This window comes from Ambystoma mexicanum, chromosome 9 (assembly GCF_040938575.1).
Source record: "Ambystoma mexicanum isolate Mex_15411 chromosome 9, UKY_AmexF1_1, whole genome shotgun sequence".
NCBI lineage: Eukaryota > Metazoa > Chordata > Amphibia > Caudata > Ambystomatidae > Ambystoma > Ambystoma mexicanum.
This window is the reverse complement of record NC_090931.1, coordinates 1,022,714,620-1,022,736,412: the sequence shown is the minus strand read 5'-3', so window position 1 is coordinate 1,022,736,412 and position 21,793 is coordinate 1,022,714,620. Positions and strand designations below refer to the sequence as shown.

Sequence of the window (21,793 nt, the reverse complement as noted above, 5' to 3'; positions counted from 1 at the left end):
TTAGTTGGTCATTGCCTCTTTCAGATTTAACATACTGTGCTTTTTCCATCTTTTTAATGTATTTGATTCTCACCCTATTCAATGATATATTAAATGAATATGTTAATTTAATAGTTTTTGCCTCCACATTTCTAAATGCATTTTTAAATATTATTACATTTTTACTGCTTTACAATGCACTTAACTGATAAATTGTCTCTTTTATTTCAATAAACAATGTTTTCCTTCTTCTCACAGGTTTATTGATGTCTTCTAATTCGATTTCCAGAAAACATACCATATCAAGTCAAAAGTTTTTGATCTCTCGTTTTATTTATGCCTCTGATGTATCTATCAATGGTTACTTTCTCCTCATGATCACAAGTTCGCGTTACTTTCACAGTTTTAGATTGCTGGGAAGTGTTAACACTCAATGTCTTTCTTGCGAGATTTCCCCATTCTATGGAATGATCCATTAACGCTGGATGTTAGGTGCATTTTTTTTTATAACATGCTGTGTTTGTTTTACACCGCATAGTATGAAAGCTTCGATATATACATACATTCCATTCTTTCTTCATTTCATTTTTGTTGCATGTATTACGCACGCACGTGTTTTTCTTTACTTTGCCGTATTTTCTTTGTAGTGCCTTTTGTCTTCCATGGTACCGATCCATTGGCAAAGGAAACATTGCATTGCGCGTTCGGGAAGCAGCCTGCACTTCAAATAGATTTTAAGGTACGACAAACGAAAGATTCTTAAATGAATATTTCTTTGCAGTTGCGTGTGTGTATATGTTACAATGCGTTCAGACACCAAACGATCAATTGTATTCACGATCAGTTTGGATTCAAGCAATTGTTCCACAAACAATTGTAACACGAACAATTCGTATACGACCCTCCCTTGATGCCTCAGATTTGCTGTCAGAAGGTCTGACCTGGGCAGAGATGCTGGCTGGCAATATATAAACAAGTTACACCTGTAAAGACACTGTCCAAAGCAGCGTCACCTGAGATCGAAAGGGTGCCCTCTATCCTGTCTCACAGGAACTCCGCGAGGTATCTACAGGGCCGTGGTTCTTGGAAGCAGCACAGGTCTCAGGATGGCGTATTTGGCGTATTGACTTTGGAACAGTTGTCTGGAGTTTATTCCCCAGTTGCTTAAAACAGGTCAAATGTTTAGGAAATCTTTGCCAATGTTCCTGGATTAAGGATAATGTTTTCAACTGATATTGTGTACGTTGACTTTCCATTTCAGAAGGTGGTAGAAGTAGTTTGTCTACATATTAAGTCTAAATCTATTTTTGATCTACTGATGCAGAGGCTGCCGATATGAGAGTTCAGGGTTTCAATTTACATCATCGTTGTACACCTGATTAGTAGGTATTGGGAAAAGGGCGAGCGGCCAGTAGTGTGGTGTGGGAATGAAGCAGGTTTTTTCAAAGTTTCGATCTGTGGTGGCACAAAGGTCCTCTGTGGAGGATTCTAACATGGGTTAGGAATGGCTTTGGTTTGCCGGGATGTCTGGCAGGTGATGATACAAAAAGGGGAATAAGATTTAAAAACTAGGATCCATATTTGAGGACCGCCTCCTGGAATTCAAGGGGTTCTCCACATTTTTTTGATTGTGGCTGTGACGACTCACTCCTAAAAAAGTTCCATATTTTCAACCTGCAAGAAACCTGGCTTGGGAGCCCGGTACTAGATGGGTTTGTAGTCCAAACTCTGGAAGCCTGACTTCGAGACCTGGGCAGGCCATCGGGGGATCACCTCACTACCCTAAGAGGGGACTTTGGATTTTTATTTTATAAAATACATTCTGGTCACCCAGATATGCTGGCCGCGGGTCTTATTTGGGTCTCTGTAGAAGGTGGGAGCCATAATGAGTGGCTAATGGGGAATCTTTACTGGAATTCCATCTCAGTACACTTCAAGGGTTTTGTGGAGGGTGTGGAAGGAGTCTTGGAGTAGTGGTTTGGTAGGGTGAAGAGGGATGTTTTTATAGTGGGAGATCTTTATTGCTACTGTGGGGAGGACCAGGCTTTTGCATTTCAAAGAAACAAATGACTTTCCATTAAGAGACACATGATTGCAGGCTGGGATTTGGGATGGTCCAATACAATCTTTGTCAAGGGGGGATGTCTTGCGAATACCTGGTTTTCTAAAAATGGGTTCTTCCACTTTGGATTATGTCTTTCTCTCTCTGCCTTTGTTATCGCTCTGTGATGAATTTTGGACTGTTAGATCTACTCTCAGTGATCACTGTGTAGTGGGGACCTCTTTGAACTGGAAGCAAAGGCATGTACTGCACTGCTCTGCAGCTGATTTAGTTGTGAACAATTCTGGGGATAGAGTAAGTTGGAACTGTGCCTCAATTACAAAACTGAACGGTTTGTTAAAAATAGTTTTGATGAACTGGTATTGATCCTATCATAAAACAGCCACCTTGGTTTCTGAGGTGAACAAACGTACTATTAAGTTTTTACAATCTCTGTCAGAGAAACAGAGGATGCTGATGGTGGGAAGAAATAATTATTGTATTGTATATGATGCACTGGTACAAGAAAAAAAGAGGAATCTCAGGAGTAGTATTCAGGATGTAAAGAATGAAGGAATAGGAGATGACTATCTGGTAAAGAAAAGAGGGTTACTTCAATTATTTAAGAATTGGATGAAAGAGCAGCAGGCACAGCAGTACAGGCTAAGGGGGAAATAATGCTTGCAATTATGAAGACTAAAGACACTGGGGCCTTCTGGTCCAATCTAAATGATAAGGAGGACCACCAAGTATCTCTCCAGACTATTTCAATTGGAGAGAGTGAGTTCAGAGGGTGTATCTCTAATTTGTATGCTAGAGAGGAGATCGTAGAGAGCTGCCCTCTTATTAAAAAAGGGTTGAGGTATGGGCTCTCCAGGTGGATAAGGAATCAATTGAAAATCTGATAAAACAAGCTAAGCCCTCAAGGGCAACGGGCCCCGATGGAATTCCAATTGTGGCTATGAATCAGGACAGTGATTTATGGGATACTATATTGAGCCTCCTTTTTGTAGAGATTCTCAGGAGTAGAGTTTTCCCAGAGTCATGGAGGAGGGCCATTGTGGTCCCAATCTACAAGAAGGGAGATAGGGTGGTATCTTTGAGTTATCACCCTATCACCCTTCTTGATTCCAGCAGCAAGATATTTTCCTCCATTGCTCTGGAGTCCCTGAACGAGTGGATATGTAAGGTAAACTACCTGGACCCGAATCAGTCAGGCTTTTGAAGCAGTGTAGGCACATCTGTAAGTGCATTTACTCTTTCCATGTTATTGCATGCAGTAACTTTAAACAAAAAACTCTCTATGTCTGCTTTGTAGACCTTACTGCCGCCTTTAACAACGAGGACAGAGGTATTCTCTGGAGGAAACTAAGGGGGTAATTCATAGAATTCAGCGCACAAGTGGCGCACGCGGCAGGCGCACAGTGTGCGCGTGCGAATCCCTGCGCCAGCCGCGTGCGCCAAAATCAATTTCCGCGCACAGCGTATTCATGGATTCCAGCCACCAAAACCAGCCGTGGCGCACAGTGGCGCAGCGACCCTGTAGCAGCGCCAGTTACGCCCCCAAGAACGCCTCTCGCGCAGGGAAAAGCCATCAATATACCCAATCCAGCGCAAAGGGCTGCGCTAACCCTGTACCAGCACGGCAAGCGGGCTACGTGTATCACTGGGGTGCGCGGGAAGTACTTCACGCGATTGGCCCTGTGCGAGCAGGGTACGCGTATTTCAGGGGTGCGCGGGAAGTTCCACACGCGATTTCCGCAGGGTACGTGTATTTCAGGGGTGCGCGAGAAGTTCCACACGCGATTTCAGCAGGGTACGTGTATTTCTCGGTGCGGGGGACGTTCCACACGCGATTTCAGCATGGTACGTGGATTTCAGCGGTGCACGGGAAGTTCCACACGCGATTTGGCCGGGTACCTGCGCGGGAATTTCCACACGCGATTTGTCTGGGTATGTGGATCTCAGGGGTGCGCGGGAAGTCTCACACGCGATTTCAGCAGGGTATGTGTATTTCTGGGTGCGGGGGACGTTCCACACGCGATTTCAGCATGGTACGTGCATTTCAGGGGTGCGCGGGAATTTCCACACGCGATTGGGCCCGTGCGAGCAGGGTACGCGTATCTCAGGGGTGCGCGGGAAGTGCCACACGCGATTTCAGCAGGGTACGTGTATTTCTGGGTGCGGGGGACGTTCCACACGCGATTTCAGCATGGTACGTGCATTCCAGGGGTGCGCGGGAAGTTCCATACGCGATTCCATCAGGGTACGTGTATTTCAGGGGTGCGCGGGAAGTTCCACACGCGATTTGGCCGGTACGTGCGCGGGAATTTCCACACGCGATTTGGCTGGGTACGTGTATGACAGCGGTACGCGGGAAATTCTACACGCGATTTGGCTGTGTGCTCCCAGGTATTCCCTGTACACCCTCCACGGCCCCTGCAGGCAGCCGACACCACAGGGGACTACCCTGCACACCTGCTCATGTCACCCAGCACCCCCAACCCCCAGCCACCAGGGGCAGCCTCCACCAGGCCCGATCGCGTGAAAAACTTCACGCGAACCCCTGAAATACACATAGCCCGCTCCCCCAGGCCCGATCGCGTGAGAAACTTCACGCGAACCCCTGAAATACACGTAGCCCGCTCCCCCAGGCCCGATCGCGTGAAAAACTTCACGCAAACCCCTGAAATACACGTAGCCCGCTCCCCCAGGCCCGATCGCGTGAAAAACTTCACGCAAACCCCTGAAATACATGTAGCCCGCTCCCCCAGGCCCGATCGCGTGAAAAAGTTCACGCGAACCCCTGAAATACACATAGCCCGCTCCCCCAAGCCCGATCGCGTGAAAAAGTTCACGCGAACCCCTGAAATACACATAGCCCGCTCGCACAGGCCCAATTGCTGTATGTTGCCACTTTTGTAATGCGCAGGAACGCTACCGCCTGCCTTCGTGTGGCGGACGTGTTTCGGCTTGTGCGTGTCTTTGGCTGTGCGTGGCTTTGCCCTATTCGATTCCATGAATACGTGTGGTTCGAGTGAGTGTGGGCGTTCCGTCTGCTTCCCTGCAGTACATCCCCAGTCATGCCCTTATTTTCGCACGTTGTTCCCCATTCCGCGCGTTTCACCCGTGTCCCGCCCACTTTCTGGTGTATGCACCGAGGTTGTGCGCTTTCACTGTGCGCGTCGCGCACGCCTTTCGGGATGTTTCAGTGACTTGTGCGCCATGCACGGGTTTGACGCACATCCCAGGGTGTACACGCGCAGGGACTTCCATGAATCGCACGCGTGCGCCTGTTTTTTTCCGCTTGCGCCTGCTTGCGCCTGCTTGCGTGAAGATTTTCAGCGCACGTTTGTTCCATGAATCGGCCCCTAAATGCTCAGGTTATTCCAAATTATCTGTTGGAAATGCTTGTCTCCCTTCACATGGACATGAGTGTTCAGGTCTGTCTGAATGCTGGGGGGTTTGACGGAGCCAGGATGCACACACTGTGTAGTAAGGCAGGGTTGCGTTTTGGCTGCGACACACCTTAACCTATATCTTTCAGACCTGGGCACATGGTTGTCAGGAGTTGCTTCTGCACACCCGAGGATAGGGTCTCGGTCGTTTCTGCATTTACTTCATGCAGATGACTTAGTCATTCTGGATGAGACCCTGGTCAGATTGCAGCACTCCCTAGACAAATTATCCATGTTCATGGATGCTCATGGGCTGGGGGTAAATGCAACCAAAATGAAGATCTGAGTGCGAGACTCCAGGAGGAAAAATCACCTGTCTTTCGTGTGGAGGATCAAGGGGTCTGCCCTAGGTAGAACAGATAGGCATGTTTATCTGGGCATCACTATCTACAGTGGGGATTTAAGACCACACATTTGGACCTTCTAAAAGGTAGTGCAGAGCTTTCTCTGCTCAGTTAAGGCATATCATCTATACATTAGCTATATTAACACCAGCAATGACCTATTACAGGTTTAAGATTCTAGCTGCCCTGTTGTGTGATATAGATGTATACAATGTTTCTTCACATCCTAACTGGAACATATTGGAGGGTCTTATCTGGCGTAATCCCATAGGTTTCCCTAGGGGAGCCTCGGCTACCATGATTATAATCGAACTTATCCTCATTTCTATGACAGAGGTAGTTGATTGGAAAGTCTTGAGCTTCTCGCGAAAAATCAAAGTCCCACAGGCAAATTCATTGTTCAGTCAATTAAGTGCGTTGGACCAGAGCAGTGTAAGATCTGGTTTTTCGCTTTTGGTTATTAAAGCCTAGGTCAAACTGGTGAACTTTTATCGTCCACTTGAATTATTGATTGCTGATCCAGGGAGAGTTAAGTGTGTACTGGAAGAGAGCGACTGGATTTCCAGAATTGAATTAGTTTCAAGGACCTTGTTGTTCAATGACATAACAAGAATGCATAAACTGCCTTTCGTTACTGAATCCAATTTACAAAGGTTCCCTGTAGCCATGTGGAGAACTAAGTTCTTACGATTTGGTTTAAATCTTCTTTACACTTTTGAAGTTGTAGGTGCCAGACACGGTCTGCACAGGGTTAACATAATCTGCAGATTGTTCAGGGAAAAGAGAACAGTAGAATCTTTGTTCCATCTAATCTGGCTATGTACGAGCACTAGATCTTTGAGAATAAAGCATCTCTTTAGCTTTGTTGTTGATGGAAGGTTCTTCATTTCGACATAATTTTGACTGCAGATGCTATCTGGAACTCGAGTTTCATTATGTTTAGCAGTTTTACGTTGTATAGATGATATTTTTATTTACTGTGTTTCTACGTTTTTTTTTTAGGAGGCATACGATCATATCAAAAGTTAAATGTATGGATCTGTCTGGAATGTTTTTGGGTTTTGAGGTGCCTTGTTGTGCACTTTGTTTAAGGGTCATGCGCACAGTAAAGAAAAAAAGAAAGAGCGTGCTTCTATGAGCTATGTGTCTATTTTCTATTAGTAGCATAATTGAAGCAACTGATAGAATGATATTTGCATGTTTTCCCTATAATATTCTATTGGTTGTTACCTTTCGCTCTTGATCACTTTTCCGCCTGCACATCACCAGAACCTCCTACATGGCTGTGCTCAAACATTTGTGTGCCTACATTATTCAGTGTGTCCATTCATCGGTGGTAATGCACTCTGCAATAAATAACATATCTTCAATAGGTTTAATAATTGATTTCACATTATTTTGTATACATTTGCTGTACTACTTTTAGATGTATTGATCAGGACCTCACGAGAATACCATGTAACCAGCAATAACATTTCACAGAGAAATATTGACAACTAGTGTAACTCAACACCACATGCGTATGCTCACTTTAGTTAGTTAAATACATTTCACTATTTCTATTTCTGTAATATATACAAAGTCATTGTTAAAATAAAATCCCAGCTGTGCTCAGTGTAGTGAAATATAACTAGGAATATGGCTCCGGCAACACTTGGCCAATCAGAATAAATCGAAACAGCATATAAACTGGCCTTTGTGGAACATCATGTTAATCCAGCAGGTGCTTGTGTCCGTTGCTTAGTAACCGGAACGTTTAAATCTCGTTGCGCTTGATTTCATATGTAGGTAAACAACAGCCTGCAGAAGGAAGCACTCAAGCTTAGCAAACGTCAGCGTACGAAGGTCACCGAAGAGGAGTGTCCCACAGCTTAAGTTACCACTGAGGTATACTGCTAGCAAATCCAGAAACAGGTGCGTATTTATTTGTTTCTCTGGTTTCTCTGCTCGTGTGGTTTTGTAGCATCAGAACAGAGACGCTTCAGAGCCAAAAATATTATTTTTTTGCGTACTTTACAGGCCCTGCAGTGGAAAAGTACCTTTTAAAAAGAAGGCATTAGCAATTTAGGTTTACACTTCAGGGCATGTTGTGCCCTTCAAAACCATAGGAGAAGAACAAAGAGGAGTTTGCATCTCTGCTCTACTTTCCTCCTCCATCCAGGAAGAGCATCAGGTTTTGTGCCAGCATTACATTTTCATGCAGGTGTAAAACAAATGGATTCCTGTGGAATCGGTTTTGCATTTGCACCTGCTAAGTAGCAGGTAGACTTCATAGGATCCCTTTCCAAAACACTGCTGACAAAGCGTAAATTGCAGGCTGTGTTTTTTGTAAGAAAAATGTAATGAGGCATAAAGGTGGAAAGTAAAGGCGATTTTACCTAGTTTTACTCTTCACAATTGCACTCCGCTTTGTAAATAGTTAAAATTGCATGTAGGGAACACAACAGCACGTACGTGCTAATGTTGGTGGTCCCCTGCAAACAATTTGTACTTTATATAAAATAACACCCTCGGTGGTCCCAGATGCCTGCAAAACTTCTGTTTTGTATACACTTCCATAGTGGGCCATTTGGTACATGCATAGCTGTTGTCCCTGCTTGGATAACCACACACTAAATATCCATGGAAAGTTACAAAAGGGAGAGGGCAGGAATCTCCTTTTCCTTTCAGTAAAATCCAGTCTATGGGCTACATAGAGCTGCACTGGTACTTGTATAGGTGTGCCTGGAAGGCCTCTTCCCAGAACACTGGACATTTCAGATGAGACGGGTGACAAGGTAGACGCTAGGGGCCCTGCACTATCACGTTTCACAACAGCAGGAACAATATCCTTCTTCACCAATAATGACCCTTGCTTGAAACTTCTGGATTTCGGTGATCACCTTCATGCAAACTTGGAGGGCTCCACTCCTCATGCCTCTGGAATTGTATACTGGGAGCAGTGTCACCAAAACTGGGCATCCTCTACTTAGCAAATAGCTGTATCCAAGGTTGGCCAGACCTGGAGGCAATTTATGAAAACACAGATCTCATATTAGGCCATTGGCATGAGGCCCTGGAGGGCTTCTTCAGAGATGTCTTTATGGGAGAGCAAAAGGGGCAAATCCCCAGCACTCCAACATGGAAGGGGCCCAGAAAATGGCAGCATGATTCAAAGAGGACAGTGCCCATTTTTTACAAAGTATAAATAACACATCATGAAATTGCATAGTGCACTGCTGATTGAGTCTGGTACCTGGCTGTTGTTGACAAGTACAGTTCTGTTGGGGTAGTTGATAAGGGTCCCACAGGTAAAGAGAAGTTTGAACTGCACGCGCCAAATTGGAGGCTGGGGTGACATCGATGTTGACATGATGTTGCAATTTACCATGAATCCAGTGTAGCTAATGGGAATGAGATATGTGTTATTTTTAGTGTTGTTTGTGATTTAGTTGCTACATTTTTTAATTGCATGTGCGCAGAAAGAGAAATGTCAAAACTGCTGATAAAATATAAATGCAATATCGGTGTGTCGCGCCACATAGCACCTAACAATCAGGCAGCAAGGAGCTACACATGTGCACGCGAGGGAGATTTGCAATGGTAAAATCAATGTGAGAGGATGCGGCAGTCCTAAACATACATGTATAGATACACATTCATGGGGTCTCTAGGGAAATAGCTTTTGGGCAGAATGAATATACAGCTCTGTTTTGCTGCAGAGTTCTCTGATAAGTTAGGAATTGTGCCGCATGAAAACCTGGTTTTGAGCAATTGAACTCTGTGTGACTGAGAAACTAGATTTACAAGGTTGGCGAAAGGCTGCAGCAGTTGCGATGAATATCCTATGGTCAGTTTCGGGCAGGACTCGTTATGGCCTTGTGCATTGTGAAGGGGAGATGCAATCTCTGTAAGTATATGGGAGTCTGTTATTGAATGACAGAGGGATTTTGGCCACCTGGTAGAGCTGGATTTTAGGGCCGGACAATTAAACATGATGCAAGGGTTGCTTGTGGCGAAAGGTGCACCGATAGATCATGGATTTTCAATTGAGTTGTCAAGGTGTGGGTTGGGACCATGCGGGCTGGAATGGTAAGTTGCATAGTTTAGAATGAATGTGGACACCAACATGTTTGAGTGATAAAACCAACAACAATAGATCAAAAGGAAATGTGTTTGTTCCCCTGCTCTTCACATCAATTGAATTTCCATATTATAGCCGTGTGCGTCACAAGTAGGTGTAAAGGTTTCCAACCAGATGGAACCTGTGATAATTAAAATTGTTTGTAAGTTGTGTAAACTGTGTAACTAAGAGATGGGGCCATGACCAAATATGGAAGGGGCCCCAGAGAGAGGTGTAGTTTAAATATGAAACATGCAATTATAGGGTAAAGAGGATGGTGGTTAGATGAATGCATCCAAGAACAGGTGTTGGAACTGAAGGGAATATGTTTATATTGTATAGGTTTAACCAATAATGTGTGGGGGTTGACTTTGTAACAAAACCTCTGGGAGTAAATGCGTGTTCTTTGTGTGGTTCAGGGAGAAAGGTTAGTTTGACTCCTTGATGTCATCTAACCCCTCCCAGCCGTTTGTACAATAAACTTGCTTTACGGACAAGCGTGCACTTACTCTTTAATGGTGGGCCTGCTTTGTGTTATGGTGATCAAAGGCTCATTCCTACATTTGGCATGCCTGGGTGGGCCTCAAGCTCTCCAAGATGTTGGGGGTCTCTGGTCCACCCAGCTAGGCTGCAGAGTTTCTCTGCAAGGACCAGTCTTTGTGCTCGACAAGGAGGAGGTCACCAACTACCATATTGGTTAGAGGCCTGTCTCCCCCCGCCGGAGGTGTAGTACGGTGGCCCAGCTGCGTAGGCCAGATTAAAGGAGCACCATGTCGGAGCGCTTCGGGGTTAACTTTCATGTGAGCGCATCTTTGCCAGGTAAAGCAAGCAAGAGGGTAACGGGGGAGAACATACAAGGGTGTTTTTTTGTTCTTGCATAGGCAAGATAGGTGTGTGCAAGTTAGATGAGGTCAGGTAGGTTGAAAGAGTGAGTGTTTTTGAAGGAGTGAATTAATTGTTCTATGTCATACATTTTTACCTAGTTTGCAATTTCAGAGGTGTGGTCTCCCGCACATGAACGTCCATTGTAAGGATAGTCTTGATACCCTTCAGTTTGCTTGTCTAGTTGGAAGGAGCTCTGACCTTAGGGCGAGGTGGCATCTTATGGTAAGTCCACCAGTAGATACCTTTCTGGAGTGTACCATTGGTAGCCCCTTACTTTGTATTGATTGTGCAAAGAAGAGAGAGAGATAAAGCGGTGTTGTAGTTAAAAATATTGCACAGGAGTTTTGGCTGGCATGTGTTTTGATAATATGCTGTTTTTAGTGTATGCCTGAAGAGTGTATTATGACCGAGACGGTTGTGGTGAAGGCGAGTAAGTAGAATGAGTGCAGGAAATTATTTTATTTTTAGAAAAGGGGAAGGAAAAGGGGATCTTTTGTGGGTAGTGATTTTTTGCGTTGAGGGTTTGGTTCTTGGGGTTTATATCATGATTGTTGAAAATTTGTTTGAGTTACATTGGTTTTGAGTATGGAGACTTCATTGAATCATGTATGTCAGGTGCTCCGCGGATATAAGCTAGAGATTTTAAAATGTCAATATAATACAGGTAAAGAGAACCCCAAAAAATACACTCCTGCTGGGGGAGACCTATCTGTACTGTCTGAGGTAGACAGAATATATTCAAGCACGAAGAAGAGATAGGAACTAACAATTTTGAAACCTTATAGTGACTAACTCATCTTCCTTTCTACTGTTCAGTCCTGAAATAATGTACTCAGTAGTAATTACCTAAAATCTCATATTCAATTGTATTGCATTTATTATCCTGATTCAAATCTAAAACATTACTGTAAACATATTCATCTAAGAACACCCACAGGTTAGTTTACAAACCACTAAAATCAGAGCAAAAGATACATCTACACATTACTTACAAAAAACATCATACAAAGACACAATAGGGCAAACATATAATTGCACATTGATCCAATTCATGTTTCCACATTCATAAAGCCTGACATGTTTCTGCCCCTAACACCAAATAGGCCGGACATTCATCAGGGGCGGTCCTCTGTAATTTTTTAATGTATGATGTTTATTTTAAGAGTCCTTTCTTCTTGCATATAGAAATTTTAAAATACCATTGAGAATGGTTGAGGGAAACGAAAAGGCAAAATGCTTAATTCCTGGCCAAACTAAGGGTCTTATGAAAAGGGTATGTTGAAGAACATGCATACTTTCCTAGTAACTAAGTATACAAGTTTGAAATTGCAGAATAGATTGAATACCTTAGAGTTATGAAGGTTTTATGAGGGAAGACCCATAAAATTATGACTGTTGAGGAGGGGACAAGAAAGGAGGGTGTAGGAATTTCTTCTGCACTGCCCCCATATGGGTGCTTTCCTTTGTTGCCCACAGAAGGATATGCCAACCCTGAGTTTGAACCTCCATGCTCTCCGGTAACTTCCCCGACGGTTATAAGATGGATGGGGTGACACCTCCATCAGCTACAAACTTCAAAAGATGGGATCATGAGGGGAGCAGGAGGCTAACACCTTCTTTAGTAACAGTTATTGATGGGTCTCGAATCGAAGGTGTGATGAGAAAAGTCTATTCAACGTTCAGACCAGCACCGAAATTGGAGCTGAAGGAACAAGAGCAGGAGAGAACTGTAAAAGCAAGGAGCGATGAAGAGTTCAGAAGGGAGGAGGTGCCCCTGTCACTAGAATAGAAGATAGATTACGGATGGTAGTAGAGAGGCAAGAACAACGGAAACGGGAAGAAGCAGTAAGGTTAGCAGAAAATGAAGTAGTGCGGTTAAAACAGAGCAGGAGTGAAGAACAGGAAGAAGGTAATAGGCAATAGGTTAGATAAATCAGTTATAAAGGGAGTAAATGTGGATTTGGAGGAAGGATGGGCCATCACAGGTACGGAATCGGAACAAGGGAAAAGAGAAGCAGCATGCTACGGCAGTGCCGAATACGCTTTCAGTGGCATAGAAAGATTAGGGGATGTGGTAATAGGGACAGAGGAGGAAGAGGATGAATGGGAAATAGATGAGATGATGAGCAGAGAGGACAAGAGGTAGAAGTTGTGCCTCCCGCTCCAGCAGTAATCAAGGCAAGCACAACATGTGGCCTTCGAACACACTGTGGGGCTCACACGGCTGTTGAGAGAGGCTGAGGACAGATGGGGAAAGCCCCAGTAAAGGTAGGGGCAACCAATTGCCACTACTCCAGAAGGGTCCTGTGGTCACACATGGATCGGAATAATCTGATGAAGATGCTTCCTTTGCTCACTGCAGGGGCACAGAAGTGGATTTAGGCTTTGGAAAAGCAAACCGCTGGTATCATGTTAGCGATTGGGGACATGAGAAGTCTTTTTATGACTTTGCTGGGGGAACGGGCAGATGATCTCTGGAAAAAAGCAGGATATCTCGGAGTTCAATTGAGCACAAACACCCATGAAAGTGCAAACTTTAATAATTATAGGGCTCGAGTTTGGGGGGCACTGAGAATAATGTATCCCGATATGCCCAATATAAACTCTATATTGGCGAAAATGATGAACCTAGAGGAGGATCCGACTTCCCATATTCAATTAATTCAAGAAATGTGGAAGGCAGAGACAGGAAAATCATGGGGTAAGAATGCGGCTATCTTCTACCACATGTTAAAAAAGGGACTCCCCAAAGAGGTCCAGCATGACCTGGATAAAGTGGTAGGGCTAGAGGCCAAAGGATGGCAGGAAATTCAAGCACACATTGTGCATTTTTGTAAAAGGCAGCAAGCCAAGGAGAAGGAAAGTACGGAGCATGCACAAAAGGCTGAGGCCAAACCGGTTGAGAAAAGCTGGCAAAGATCTGGTTAGAAGGAGCAATGATAACTAGCTCCACGGGGGGATTGCAGAGACAATCAGGACAGCAGTGACAAATGGGTGACAATTGGTCTACACTTAAACTCAAATTCAACAAAGGAAGAAATAATATACTCATGAGTGAAATACATGAATGAACATACACAGGACTAAAAATTATACATAAACAAGTCTAAATGGTATACAAACTGTATAGGATCTACGCCTAGAACACAGTAATCACAGTGGCGTTCAGCGCCAAAAACATGAGAATCACAATGGCGTTTCGGCGGTGGAGAAAGATGCAGACCCACCTTCTTCAGCACCAAGAAGAACAATTCAGGACCCTATAAACATAAATGAAATATGCTCATAGTATAATACAGTGTGAGGAAAATGCAGGAGAGGAAGACTAAAGTGTTTTATGTGACATGAAAGAGAGAAAATCATCATAGAGAGAGGAGAAAACAAACACATAGTGCCAGGCACTCCAAACACCCACATGCTATATGAACCAAGTGGAAACTGCAGGGGAGCAAATTTAATGCCCATGGGGATAACTCGAGTGAGGGGTACCGGTGGGGGCCATGAGTGCTCGGCGACAAGGCCCTGGTGTGCATAAGGCAAGTGTGATTGACGCCCCAGATGGAAGCGGCCCAAAATGGTAAGACACGGGTAGTGTGGACTAGCTTACCATTTGGGAAAGGACCCATTCGCTGGTTATGTAGAGAGGTGGAGAAAGCACCAGCCGTAACATAGAGCGAGCTGGGTCAGTCGAGGGGGCCACTGCATCAGCAAGTGTCAGACCGTGCGCCCAACCTGAATAAATGGAGTAAAAGCAGAAACCTTTGAGGTGCTGTTGAGGTGGCATATTTAGTTGCCAGAAGTAAGAGGCGCGCAGTCTAAATGTCATGCCTGCATAGGTGGGCAAGGAAATTGTGATCACACAAAGAGCATACCTAAAAGTACTCTTGTGAACTGTCGGTGCTGCTTGCTTAAGAATTCAGGGCAGCTGAAGAGGGATGAAACGTATGAGAAGCAAATTGGAATGGAATAAATATCCCTCCATACGGCAGAAAAATGCTCTTACTCAATAGACACTGGGGAAACGGAGAAAGGAGAAATAAGACAATTGAGCCCATTGGTTTGCTTACTTGAAAGATGCAAAATGGGCCCCTGAGTCGGCTGTGGCCATGAAGTAGGCTGGGGAAGTAGAGAGCACTATCTGAGGATCATGACTCACCTGTGTGGGCGTCCGTTGGATCACCAACAGCATGTCAAGCGCTGAAGCTTCTTGTAGGGAGCAGACAAACCTTGCTGCTCATGAGGTGGACTGTCCACTTAGGGGAAGGGAGCAAAAATAGGACATGGATGATTCCAATTGGCCGGGAAAGAGCAAGTAATAGAGAGAGAGAGAGAGAGAGTGGACTGGAAAGTCAGCCGCTTTAATGCTAAGTGTTCATTTGTGGCGCCATGTTGGGAAGGAAGCCCAAAATCATGTGGAATGAGTCAACAGGGAACTGGATAGTGAAAAAAGGAAGGCTGGGAGTGGGGGGGGGTGGCAGGAAGGGGGAAGGAAAGGACTATTAGCTATTGTCAAAGTAAGTGATGCTCCTGAAGGGATACCCGGCATTACCAAAGAGGCATGGCTCCTTGAGGCCAGCTACAATAGTATTAAGCCAGAAAATCCATCTGGCCTCTTTATTTGATAGTTGAATGTGTGGATTTGTGACATTTTTGGCAGTGTCGATGGTCCACCACAAAATATCATCGGGTGAATGCCCATACTCCATGTAATGGGCAACCAAGGGGCTGTAGCATTTCTGCACCTAATCCGTGACCGATGTTTGATGATTCTTGTACGGAACAGTCTTGATGTTTTGCCCACATATCTCAGGCCGCATGGGCATTGAATGCAGTTTAACACCCATGGTGTCCTACAGTTGGTTTGTAGGTGCAGTTCCCATGTTCTGCCAGCTATGTCAAAAGACTTAGTTTTTTTGCAGAATTTGCAGTTGGAACTTGTGCCACACCGATAATGGCCTGTAAGCGGTCTAAGGTCCCAGCTCATGGTTGTTGATCTACTGGCCGAGGGGGTCGAGTGAACTAGTTGGTCTCTCAAGTTTTTTTGATGCTTAAAGGCAAACATTGGTAATGGCCCATTGGGTAGATTGAGTTGCACAAGAGGCCAAAATTTGCGAATCAGTTTTTTGACAGGAAAAGTGTCGGGACTACAGGTGAGCACACAGACCAGTTTGTCCTGTTTGGTAGTGGGTCTGGGTTGAATAAGGCTCTCACGCGTGGTGTATCACGCTCTCTTCAGTGAGCAGTTTACACGTTTTTTGGGGCAGCCTATTGCTTGTAGCCTGGCTGCTGACTGTTCAGCATTTTGGTCATAGTCTGTCAGGAGGGTGCAATAATGGTAGGTTTTCTTTCTGACAGCGCCGGTGAAAACTCATGTAGTGCAGCAAGGTATTCCTGTCCATTTGCTTTTTGTAAAGAGAACAAATGAGTTTGTTCTGATAATGTTTCACTGTAAGATCAAGAAAAGGTTTTTCTTGATGGTGGGCTGTCATAGCGAAGTCAATGTGTGCATGTCGTTGGTTAAGACACTGGAGAAACTCAGTAAAATGCTCAGACGACCCATTCCAGATGAGGAAAATATCATCTATGTAGTGATGCCAGGTGTCAATGTGGTGCCTAAATGGATTGATGTCAGTCAGAACAAAGTTTTCCTTGAAAGACGTCATAAAAAGGATAGCAAGGCTAGGTGCGAAATGCTGCATCCATGGCTGGCCCCCGAGTCTGTTGTAAAAATTGCTCCTGATATCTGAAAAAAGTCCTGTGTATGGCCAGCAAGAGAAGTTCCAAGATAAATTCAACTGGTGCTTTGAGTGGTTGGGCAGCCTGTGTGAGAAAATCCTGTATGCATTGAATAGCTTCATCTTGCGGGATACTGGTGAATAAGGCCCTAATGTCCATAGTGACCAATAACTGAGTGGTGGGGTCAAAGACCTTGCCTTTGAGTACTTCAATTACTGATGTACTGTCCCTCAAGCATGTAACTGTCAGCTGGCTAATAGGTTGTAAGAATTTGTTGATGTATTGACAAATGGGTTCATGTACTTTGCCGCATCCTGCAACAATCGGTCTGCCAGGTGGGTTAAGGGCATTTTTGTGGATTTTGGGGATGGAGTAGAACAATGGTGTAGAACCTTAACTGGTATTAAGGAACATTAATTCCTTTTCTTTGAGCTAGTTTCTTTGTAGTGGGTAATGAGTGATTTCTTAAATCATGCTTTTAAGATCAGCAGAGGGATATTTTTGAAGTTTGCGATAGCTTGCAGGTGGTTACCCATGCATGCACACAAGGTTACCCCAGGGGTACTCTGAATCCCTCTGTGTTTTTAACTGGGTCATTCAAATGTATCTGTAAAACTTACAAGTGTTCAGTACCGTAATTCAGTATGTGGATGACTTAGTGGTATGTGGTGCTTTAGAGGAGCAGTGTCAAGGAGACTCAATCATGCTCCTCACCCTGCTCACGGAGAAGGGGTACAAAGTGGACAAACATAAATTGCAGTATTGCCAGACAGATGTAGTATGTACGGACAGGTAATATAGTCTGCAGGGAGAAAGATGATACCTGAGAGAGCTACCACAGTGCAGAATACGCCTCAGCCATTTATGGTAAAACAGATGTAGCAGTGTCTGGGATTGTAGGTACTGGATTTTTGAATGCTCTAGTTACACAAGGCTCCTACTTCAAGCGCTTAAGGAAGCACAAAAGGAGAAGGATCCGATAAAGTGGTCAGCCGAAATGAGAAGATGTTTTTGGGAACTCATCACTGCAATCAGTAATGCTCAAGTTTTGGTGACCCTGAAATACCAGAAATCATTGTTTCTATATTCACATACAGATGGAAAGGTAATGACAGCAGTTTTGGCTTAAAGAACATCATTAGGTTACAAGCCCTTGGCTTACAACAGCAGGCTTCTAGATTCAGTTATGCAAGGTCAGTTCCTGTGTGAACAAGGTCTCATGGCAGCAGCTTTTGCAATACAAAAGTCTTCAACAATTACTATGGGCTACGGGTGACATTGTATGTGGTGCATGCAGTGTTTGCTATCTTGGAAAAGTCTAAGTCAACTTTGACAACCCAAAGAGTATCAGGGTATGAAGTTATTTTGTCAAATGCTTCCATCCATCCAGTAAGGTGTCACCTAGTCATTCCGGCGACATTCTTAGCCAAACCAGTGAAACCTGACAACATTGTCCACGACTGTGCAACTTATGAGGGAGAAGAAAAAGAGAGAAATGAATGTTAAGGAGGATGCCTTGGAAAAAGGCGAGGTACTCTTTGTTGCCAGGTCATCAACTATTGATAAGGACACTGGTGAGAGGCACACAGAGGCGGCTGTTGTAGTTCTTGTGGATGGGGAACACTGGGTTGGATTAGAAAAATGGCTGCCTCCACATTATTCCGTGCAAATGGCAGAACTAGTTGCACTCATCGAGGCACTAGAGATGAGTAAGGGGAAGGCAGTCACTATCTACTCTGACTCTGCATATGTCACCTCTACGCTACATTCTGGGTTATCTAGATGGAAGAGAAGACGGTTTAAAAGATCTTCCGGGAACCCAGATCAGCATGCTGTGCTGCTATCCCGATTAAGCGATGTGCTAACATTGCCCGTAGAGGTAGGAATGGTGAAGTGCGTGGTGCATACTAACAGAACTGATTTAATAGCAATTGGTAATGATGCCGCACATCAGTAAAAGAAGCAGCATATTTGCCCTTTTCAGAACCTCTGAAAATGGAAATGGTGTCCCAACAGGTACAATTGCCCATCCCATATATTGCTTTCCTGTGGCTTCAAATAGTAGATATGCAGGGAAAGGCACCTCAAGATGAGAAGGAGCTCTGGTCAAAGAGGGGATGTATTCTCTCGCCCATAGACTTGTTATGGAGACAGGAGTTGACGGGGAAGGTAGTAATGCCCATAGAGCTGCTTCTTGTGACTGTAGAGCAACTACATTACCCATCACATATGTCCCAACAACAGATAGCAACATAACTCCAAGAAGAGTGGTTTATAGCAAACATTCACGGACAGGTAAGTAGGTTTGTAGGGAACTGTATAGTTTGTAAAGAATTCAATCCTGGTAACACCATGAAGGCAGTGAGAGGGGTAATTCTCCAGCCTTCAGGTCATTTCAGAGGGATCCATATTGACTTTGTCGATATGATACAGAAGTGTAACAAATTCAGGTATTTGTAATTGTATGTCAATTTTACAGATGGTTATGATGTTGGTCCCTGCATGCACCCTAATCAAAATTGGCAGCTAAATCTTTGGTGAGGGCGGTATTACCACATTGGGGAATATGTGATGTCCTGAGATCAGATAACAGGGTTAATTTTTTTAATGCATTATTTTCTGAGATTACATCACTTCTCAGGATCAAGCACAGGTTGTACTCGATGTATCACCCACAAGTCAACGGTATAGTGGAAAGACTTAATGATTTTCTTAAAATGCAGTTGTCTAAATAATGTAGTTAATTGCAAAAATGTTGGTTTTACTGTCTTCCGTTGGCCCTGTTTTACTTATGAAATAAGCCAGGGAAAGATCACAACCTCAGTCCTCATGAGGTGGTGATGGGGTGTAGATTGTATTCACCACTCTCACCCGCATGCACAGGTTCAGACACACGTAAGTCAGCAGAGATTCTTTGAGAAGAGTTTGGAAAATATCTTCGGGCCTTAACTAAGAGTGTTAAGATTGTTTCTTTACAGGTTACAGCATCACATCAGCAAGTAACGGTAACAGAAAGCAAGGAACCAGAAGATTGACAGCAACCATCGCTACTCCTCGGGGTCTCTATGTGCGTTCCTTTTTTTCACTGCTGGAATGAACAGCATTTCCATGGGCCTCATAAAGTGATCTTCACTACACTACACTGACTCCAGTTAAAGTGGAGGGACGTACAAAGAGACACCAGAGTCCCTCCACTGAAACCTAGGAAAGAGCAGTCCTAAAAAGATAAGTGTGCCCTAAGGAGACGCAGTTCATGCAAGTGAAATGGGGTAGTGGGCACTCAAAGATCGTGAATTGTTATTCAGACTGTAAAACAAAAGAATGCATTTACAAATGTGTATGAAAATGTGTAGATCTATTTCTCTCTTGATTTCTGTGATATGTGTTCTCAGGAATGTAAATGGATCTCAGTTATCAAGTATTATGGAAATGGCAGAAAAAATATTAAGAGCACAACAAGAGCTTGAAATAGACTTTGTATACAATGATGATGTATGTTTAGAAACAGTAAATTACGCACACAACTTTGCATCAGATAATTTGTGGTATCATTATATGAAGAGGGTGGGGAGAGAGTGAGCGACTGAGTCATGTTATATTTGCTCTCTTATCCACCGTGCTTCTGGTGTCCCTAGATTATTTATTCCCGATGAGGAGAGGTAGCAGAGGCACACTGTCTAGGGTCCTTAGCCATGTGCAGGGTCCGAGGGCAGGTTCAGGGACAATCTGTAGCAGCTTCTATCCTTCCAGTCGAAGAAGAATGTTTACTATCAGATGGGGAAAAACAGAAGGATGTCGCTTGCATGCAAAGAGTACAGTTTAATCTTGAAGGACTAATCATTGTGAACAATAAATGGGAGCAGCGGGTAAAGAGTTGCAGAGCAGGAGGATTGGTGGGACTTTCTGAAGAAGGGGTGGCACAAATAAACTGAGTATGAAATGATATGATAAGTCATTTATTATGAGCTGTACAGAAGTGTTTCTAGGCGCGACAAGACAAAGAAGGAGAAACAGAAGGAAGACAAACAACGATATTACTAGGCCTTATGTCATTCAGAATGCGCAAGCGCAGGGAAGGGGGGAGGGCAGAAGTGGTGAAGGGGGGTGAGGAGAAGTGCAGGTGACTCAATAAGTGCTGCCAGAGAATGGCTCTTATGTGCAAAGAGAAGGGACTGCAGGGTTACAGATACAGACCTTTTTGTCCTGATGGAGCCCGGAGGCAATGCGAGGGTGACTGGACATGCAGGATCCTGGGCCCGAGTTCATGGGTGGCCAAGTGACCAGTGTGCAGAGTTATCAGGGACATAAGCAGGGGATAGGAAGAGAGAAAGCGGAAGCAAAAAGGAAGGTCTTGAGTTTCTTCTGGAACCAGAGGTGGTACTGCCCAAATTTGGGAGAGGCAGGGAGGCTGCTCCAGAGGGAGGCCCCAGCTGAGGAAAGAGATCTGCCCACCATTCTCTGCTTGGAAAAGCGTCTGACCCTCAGAGAATTGGAGGTGGGTGAGCAGAGAGCTCGAGAAGGAAGATGTTTAGAAAGAGAAAGTTGGAGGTAGTGCGGTCCCAGGCCCCTGAAAGCCTTGTGGGCGATGCAAAGGGTCTTGAATTTGATCCTTGCAGCCACAGGGAGCCAGTCCAGAGATTTCAGAGAAGGAGGGATATGATCCCTGGGCTTGATGCCAACGACAAGTCTTGCAGTCCTGCTCTGGATGAGCTGTGAAGGTTGAAGAGTAGAGACAGGCAGATTTAGAAAGAGGCTGTTGCAATAGTCGAGCCTGGAGAGGAACTGGGCTCTAGAGACAGTGAGCTTCTGGGGGACAAGGAGGACAAAGGAGGAGGGGAAGGGGCCGAAGACGGGCCAAGAGTGGCAGAGGAGGAGGAAGAGGAGGTAGAGGAAGAAAGAGTGGACAGGATGTCCTGAGTTTCAGTGGTGAAATGAAAAGCCAGAGGGAACAGGAGAGGTAGAGACTGCAGCAGGATTGGCCAGCTCCTTAAAGAGTTTGAAAAGTTCGGCTCCGTTTTTTGTTGTCGCAGAGACTCAGGCTTCGATGTAGGGTCTCTCCTTAGAGAGGACAGAGAGTCTGAACTGCCTTTTGAGCAGTCAGCAGGCCAGTTTGTCAGAGGGTGAGCCTGATGCCCTCCCCTTGATCACAGCCTCCCTACACTTCCGTTTAAGGGTGGCGAGGTCAGAATCGTGCCAATAGTTGCACTTTGAAGTGGGCTTCAAGCGGATCCTCATGACAGGGGTAAGG

At 44.6% G+C, this 21,793-nt stretch overlaps 1 long non-coding RNA gene across 1 annotated transcript; it reads left to right on the top strand.

Moving 5' to 3' along the window:
• The first annotated feature begins 243 nt into the window (after window positions 1-243).
• Window positions 244-20,599, top strand: LOC138489773 (uncharacterized). Its single transcript, XR_011274894.1, has 3 exons — window positions 244-718; window positions 7,611-7,736; window positions 19,524-20,599. It is a non-coding gene; the product is annotated as an uncharacterized lncRNA (long non-coding RNA).
• The last annotated feature ends 1,194 nt before the right edge of the window (window positions 20,600-21,793 follow it).